This window comes from Nicotiana sylvestris, chromosome 12 (genome assembly GCF_000393655.2).
Source record: "Nicotiana sylvestris chromosome 12, ASM39365v2, whole genome shotgun sequence".
NCBI classification, from domain to species: Eukaryota; Viridiplantae; Streptophyta; class Magnoliopsida; order Solanales; family Solanaceae; genus Nicotiana; species Nicotiana sylvestris.
Genome location: NC_091068.1, coordinates 116,689,211 through 116,697,328, shown reverse-complemented (window position 1 = coordinate 116,697,328; position 8,118 = coordinate 116,689,211).

Genomic DNA, 8,118 nt, shown 5'->3' with positions numbered 1-8,118 from the left:
CTTGGTCGAGTTGGGATGTAGAGGAAGCCCTAAGCTTGAGAAATGACTCAATTCCTCTCATTTCCGGTCTTTAGAGTACTTAAAAAACCTCCAGTCGCGCGAGTTCGCGCGTTGTTCGCGCGTTTTTGCTGAGCATTCTGCCTCAGACGCGCGAAACGCGCGACTTCGCGCGATACTTCGCGCGCTCTGACACCTGACCAGTGAAATGGTCATAACTTCCTGAATACACTTCCAAATGACGAACGGTTTGTTGCGTTGGAAACTATACTCAAAGGTCTTTAATTTGATAGGTTCTAGCTCACACAACCCCTTATATAACGAGAGATATTATCGTTCAAAGTGAGGCCTTGTGCGCACTCATTTACAACTTTCGTCTATTATGAAATTTCCTACTTCAAAAGTTCCCGTTAGCCATCCGAAATCATCCCGAGGTCCCCGGGACCTCAACCAAAATCACGAACATATCTTAAAACATTATTGAAACTTATTCCAATCATCAAAACATCTCAACAACATCAAAACCATCAAGTTACATCGAATTCACGCCTAAGTTCTTCCAAAACTTCAAAAATACGCATTTGATCAAAAATCCGACCAAATCACCTCCGAATCAACTGAAATTTTGCGCACAAGTCCAAAATCACCTAACGAAGCAACAACAACTCTCGGAATCCCTTTCCGACCACCGGATCAAAATCTCACCTACCAACCAGATTTCGCCAAAATCCTAACTTCGCCAAAATAGGCTAACTTCTACACCGAACCTCCAAAATTACTTCCGGTTTTTCTCCTAAGCCTTAAATCATCCCCCAAAACTAACCGAATCATCGAAAATAAATTCCGAGCCCTCTAACTCACAAGTCAACGTTCGGTTGACTTTTCCAAACTAATTCTTCCTTAAAGAGACTAATTGTGCCATTTCATACCAAACTCGATCCGAATTGACTCAAATTCACCAAGTACACATATTGAAACATGAATACGCATTTAACGGGGAATACGGGAAGAAAATACAGGAAACGACGGTTTGGGTCGTTACAATTATCTTCTATTTACTTTTCATTTTTTATTTCCTTCAAACTAATACTATCTTTTTTCTTTTTTCCATATTCATTATATATAATTCACATTCATCGCTTATATAATCATTTATTACAAAATTCTTTTAAAGGATAAATTTACTAAAAGTGAAATCATAGATAAAAGATAATTAACTTATAATTTTATATAAATATAATATATACAAAAATTAATATATCAAAAAATAGGATATAAAATTAAAATTATAAAGATCTTAATATAAAAATTAATTATATACACAGTATATGATAAATTAAAAGTCCACAAAATAAAAAAATTGAATAAAATAATATTAAACCAAATTTAGAGTGATGAATAGTGTTGCACCAAATTTGGTGCAACACTATTCATGCTCTATAATAGTGCAAGAATTAGTGTTGCATTGGAGCAAAAAAACACCATTTCTTGCACCAAATTTGGATTTGGTGCAAGAAATGGAGTAGCTTTGGAGATGGTCTTATATTCAGTAATAACAAAAGCGTATAAAATTTGTATATTTTTTTGTATAACACACACACACACACACACACACACACACACACACATATATATATATATATATATATATATATATAATATATATATATAACTGACAATGTATTTAAAGATTAGCCAATTTACTCAAACTTCACGATTAAGTATCCTAAATTTAAAATCAGGACTTCGAGTCCTGAATTTTTGAGGTGCTAATTTGAAATTTAGGATTAAGTATTCTAGACAAATTTTTCGAACTTTAGGACAAAATATCCTGAAATTTGAATTTTGAAGTTTAAACTTTAAGACGTCATGTCCTTAAGTTTAAGCCAACTGAATAATCTTTAAATACATCGTAAACTATGAATATATTTTAAAGAGCGGACTTAAAAATGGCTACCTAGTGTCATTTCCACTCTAAGCAACAACCCAAAAAGAGACATTTTCATCAATCAGTTGTCCAAATGAAGGAAAAGAAAGGTCCAAACACCTCTCGTTAATGGGTGCCTCAAACCTTTATTGGATCCAAAGCCCCTCCTCTTAGAGCTCAAGAACTCCTCAGCACAACAGTGCTGACCATTAGTAAACAAATACTAGCAGCCCACAAAATCAAACCATCCATGTTCGTGAAAAAATTAAAAATAGTCACTTTTAAGCTTGTTGTTATTAGCCGGTTATGTAAAACTTATTACTCCCTCCATTTTAAAAAGAATGAATGGATGTGAATGTGCACAGAATTAAAGAAAGAAAAAGAAGACTTTTTAAACTTGTGATCTAAAATAAAAGCAACAACAACATACCCACTGTAATCCAACAAGTGAATTCTGGGGCGGATGTGGTGTATGCAGACCTTACATCTACATTGTGTGAGGTAGAGAGGTTGTCTCCCCATTTCCTTGGATTATTGATCTGAGTTACTTGAAACCTCCTCTCTTGGGATGAATTTTGTATCAGTCGTCACTTTTAAGCCCGCCTCATATGATGCATCACTGAACTTGCATTCCATGTGTAAGCACGTAATTTTTGCCCTATGAAAGAATTACTCCCAAAAAATTCAAAATAAAACAATTTTCCTTTGTGTGCAATTTTTGTTATTTTTGTGTGGTATTTTTGTATAATTATTTGTATTTTTATGAGTGCATGTTTATTTGTTTTAATTAATAAAAATATAAAATATATCACATTTTCATTTAGTATTTAATTAAGTTTGTTTTACAAAAAAATGAAAGTCACAAAAATAGAAATATTTTGCGTTGTTAGCATTTAATGTCAAATTAAGCAATTTTATTTTAATTGATGTTTAATTGTGTATGATAATTTTTGTTAGGAGTTTAATTAGTATTTTTGGAGTCAAATTAGTTTATAGCTCAATTTAGAATTTTAGTTTTATCAAAAAAAAAAAAAAGAAAGAAAAGAGGGCTACAAGACGTTAATATTTGAATTGAGTCTAATATAGCTATTTTGACCATTTTATCTTAGTTCGCCGCAAAAGAAAATTACAAAAAATATATATGTAAATCTCATAAACTTGAAAAAATACAAAAATAGTACCTTATTTTTTATACTTTATATAATTTCCAAAAAAAATAAAAAAATAAAAAAATATATAGTTCTATTAATGTTTTGTAGTCATTTTAATTTTAAAAAAATACAAAAATATTATTTTATATTTTATCTTTATATAAAAACGAAAATTACAAAAATAGTTTTATTAATATTTTGTAGCTATTTTAATCTTGAAAAAATATTTAAAAAGATGTAGTTTTGTCTTAAATATTAGTCTTTTGGTAGTTATTTTGCTTACATAATTAGTTGAGCAACGTCGTGTTCTTATTTCTCGGGTCCGGGCAAAAGAATAATATTCGGGTTCAAACTACCCGTTTTTAGGCCTAATTTTCGGGCCTAGCCAATAATAATCCGAGTCCACCACGCGTGGGGAACACGGACAGAACACGACACACGGGAAATCCCACCACGCGTGGGGGACACAAGTCTTGAACCCCACCACGTATGGGGGTCCATTTTCTTTGCACCTATACAAAATACACGGACTACTTTTGGAAAACAGGGGGATTTTAAAAAACAGACTTTGGATAGATTTTAAAAAACGGAGGGAGCACTGTTCATGTATCTTCTTCCTAAAAGAACCCTAGAAAAAACCCTACTGTCAAAAAAAAAAACCACCAGCCCCCCGATGTCGGAACCATCACCTTCCCACTGAACTCCCTCACGTCCAAACAACACCACCAAACACCACCTCCGACCAGCTCCCCCCCAACGTTTGAACCGCCGGACCCCCGTCGAGCAGCAGCTGTCGCTGCTGCAGCTGTCGCTGCTGCAGCTGCTTCACGTTCTTCTCCATCGCACCCCCAACGCCTGAACCGCCAGCAAACAACCATTCCTCGCCACCAGCTCCCTCTCCGTCTCAACACCACCACCAAACAGACCCTTCCACCTTTAGCCATAACCAGTCGCACCCCCCCCCCCAACACCTGAAACACCAACACCACAAACCACCAGCTCCGGCTGCGTCGTCACTGCCCAAACGACCTATCCAGCGACGCTAGTCCGTCAGCTTCCTCCACCGTGTCCAGCCTCCATCAAGCAGCGACTGCTGCTACTTTCCCGGCGTCGCGCTGCCCCGTCGACCTACTGTCGCTACGTTTCTTCTCCTTCTTCGACCACTGTCCAAACAGGCCCGTCAGCAGCCCCCCTCTCGTCGACCTTACTGCTGTCGTCGTTGTTTCATATTTCGCGAGCAGCTGTTGGTTGTTGCGATTCTACCTTGCCGAGTTTTGTTGCCGTTGCTACTCCTCGACGCCACGACACCCTCGTCCCTCCATGCTAATCCGCCATAGTCCAAACGTCCAGCTGCTGCTTCGTCCTTTTTCAACGTCCACAAAACAGTCCGTTCAACCTCCAATAGTTCAACTCCGAGCTCGACTTGGGTTCGTTCAAGTTTTAGGATTTTCTTTCAAGATTATTTAGTTCATTTTTATTTATTTTCTGTTATGGCTTTGGTTTTAAATGTTGTTCCTAATCTTGTTTTTTTAATATTCTATTTTTCGGATTATTGATTCTTTGTTTAAAGTGTTATTTTGTAATCTTGTTTTGTTCATTAGTTCTCCTTCTTCTTCAAGACCTTTTTATTTGGTCAAGATTTTTCTTCTGTTTGTTTGAGTGTGCGTTATAAGCTACATTCGATTTGAACAACTTCGTCGAATAGTTAGTTTATGACTGCTTTGTTTGGACGAATACAACATGAATCACTTCGTTGGTATGTTTTGATGCTTGAATCATTTTGTGTGAATTTGACTTGAGGATTGGTTGTAGCTGTGTAGGGATTTGGTGTAGTTGTAAATCAGAGAGGTTTAAATACATATTGCTAAGAGTGAGGGCAAGGCAATAATAATAGGGGATTTTTCAGGGGTATTTTTGGCTGTTAAAAGATTTAAAATGATTAGTGTTAGTAGCCTGCCAATTAATATTCAGTGTATAATTAATGAATTATTTAATGAAAAGGGAATTAGTAGTTCAGAATACACCCTATCTGGTATCTTTAAGGGTGGAAAATCAGAAAATAAGCATGAGATTAATGATAAAAGTGTATAGATGCACATGAGAGGGAATATACAAGCTGAAAGTGAAAAGCTTTGAATAAATAATGTTTAGTTCTAGCCTATAAATAAGGGGAGTTGATATAGAGAAGGGGACTGGAAAAAAAAGGGATTGAGACTGGAAGTTGAGAGAACATAAATTTTCAGAACTTAAAAGTGAGAGATAGGCTAATTTTTCAGAACTAAAAATCAGTCTTTGAGAGCTAAAAACTGAAAGTGAGGTTCTTTTCTTTACTGCTGAAATCAGAACTTTGTTACTGCCATCTGTTGGATTGCGTTTAGTACTACTGATTTTCAGTCAAGCTTTCTGGGGTTTTCAGTTTGGTTCTGACCATTGTTACATTGGTTATTGCTGTTTTGTTGCTGTTATTTGCTGTGGGATTCTGTTGTTGTGCTACTGCTGTACATTGTTGCTCCTGACCTCTTTTCTCTATTTGTAGTTCGAATTCCAGGTACACATTCGAATCTTGTAGTGATAAAGCTTTGAAGTTGAAATGCAGCAATAAAATCGAACCGCTTCAATAAAGCAGATAGTAGACAATCTGGTCTATTTAGTTTTTTTTTATGAATTGTTTTTTTTTGTATAATTGGATTGAAAAGAGAAGGAATCGTATAAATGGTCATGCGCTGATATAACATGAACCTTTCAATTTTATTAGATTAATGGGGTAAATCATGATAAGTAGCATATCTCTAGTTAGTTGTTTGTATGCATATATTCAAGTAGTCCATAAATGAGATAGAGTACTTAGTCAAAACCCAATTAGTATTTCGTTTAGATGGTTAAAACTAATTTCCATTAGTCCTCTTAAGTGATTATACTCTCATCAGTATTGGCATTAATTCATGTTACAAATAATCTCACATAGATAGATTGTGGACTTGATAAAAATGTAAAAATAAGGTGGTTGGGTAGTGTCAACATTATAGCTCCAATAATAATAATAAAAGTAAATAAATAAATAAATAAATAAATAAAGGTCGTAGTCGATAATTTTATGTATTAATAATTAAGTATACTTACACTAATGTAGAGTAGTTTCAATAAAGTATAGTTGAATTGCGAATCCATTAGGGTTAATGAATTAGTCTGTAGCTTTGATCATTTAGTTAACTTAATTACTTAGAACTCGGGATCGGCCGCTTAGCGAACTTCACGGCCTTTTCTCAAAATAACCCTGCGCTAGTCGCTTTAGGCGCGTATTTAATAATGTTATCTCCTTAAACTCGGGTGCACATTTATGTGACCCAAATCCAAATCTCAACGAAATCGAAATGTGTCTCTAATCACGGGTACATTGATTGTGACGTGGTCTGAGATGTATTTCCATGACATTGCAAATTCTTTTTAATAATGAATGAGACGAGCCTCGACAAACAAAAAATGCACAAGCTGCGGGGCCCTCTAAATGTATATATTAAAATACTTAGAATTCGAGGACAGGCCGTTTAGCGAATTTTACGGCCTTCCCCAAAATAACAAGACGCTAGTTGCTTTAGGCGCGCCTTTAATAATTTATTTTCCTTAACTCGGGTGCACATTTATGTGACCCAAATCCAAATCTCAACCGAGTCGAGATATGCCAAACAACTACGGGTGCATTGATGTAACGTGGTTCGAGATATGTTTCCACGACGTTGCAATTCTCGTAAAATAATAACAATAAGTAAGAAAGCGGTAAAAAGATAAAATTTTGCACATAAGTTCATATTTGTATAAAATCAGATAATCAAGCCGAATATAATAGTTGAGCGACCGTGCTAGAACCACGGAACTCGGGAATGCCTAACACCTTCTCCCGGGTTAACAGAATTCCTTATCCGGATTTCTGGTGCGCAGACTGTAATATGGAGTCATTCTTTTCCTCGATTCGGGATTAAAATTGGTGACTTGTGACACCCTAAATCTCCTAAGTGGCGACTCTGAAATAAATAAACAAATCCCGTTTCGATTGTCCTTTAATTGGAAAAACTCCCTTGCACCCTCGCGGGGGTGGAAAAAGGAGGTGTGACAGCTCTGGCGACTCTGCTGGGGACGAAAGACCTAGAACCACTGGTTCAGGGTTAGAAATTCGAGCTTGAAATAATTGTTCTATTTGGCTTTATTTATTATCTGATATTCTTATATGTGATTCATGTGCAAAATGATGTGTGTTACCGCTTTGATATTATTTGACTGTATATATAAACTGCTCCGAAACCCTTCTCTTCTTACCTCCGGGGAGAAGCTCGCTGGTCGAGACTCCCTATTTTGTTAGTGTCATACCCAAGTAGAAAGAGGCTCGGATAAGTTACAAAGCCGGACGACCCCGCGGGTCCCCGGTACGTAGCCCCTCCTCAACTCGAGTTGTCCGCTCGTGTAAGCCAGGTCTAGAACAAAGCCCAGTTTGAAGCTTAGTAAAACATAACTTCATGCCGGATCCCTAGTAGGAAAGCGCTTATTTGCATCACGTGGCATTTGACTTAGGGGGCTCAACACAGGGGTTGGGCCCGTCTAGGAATAGCAACCTGGAACAAAAAAAGACCATCATGTGGCATTTTATCTGTTATCGCATTAATTTGCTTCAAATTTGCATGTTGACCGGCAAGTGGTAACGGGAATTTTGAAAAATAAATAAATAAATAAATAAATAAAAATGAAAAAAGGAATTTCAAAATTTCTCGCTTAAAAGGCCGTGTCCAAATATTTTTGAAAAACCGTGATAAATTTCTTACCCGAACTATGTCGGTTTGATTCCCACCGGATGTGGGATACGTAGCAACCCTTATCGGGTCCAACTCCCCGATTTTTGTTTTACCAATAAATATATATATATATATATATATATATATATATATATATATATATATATATATATATATATATATATATATATATATATACCCATGTATGTATATACACATATTATTTCTTTCAAAAAAAATGTTTGGAGTCAAAATAAAAAAA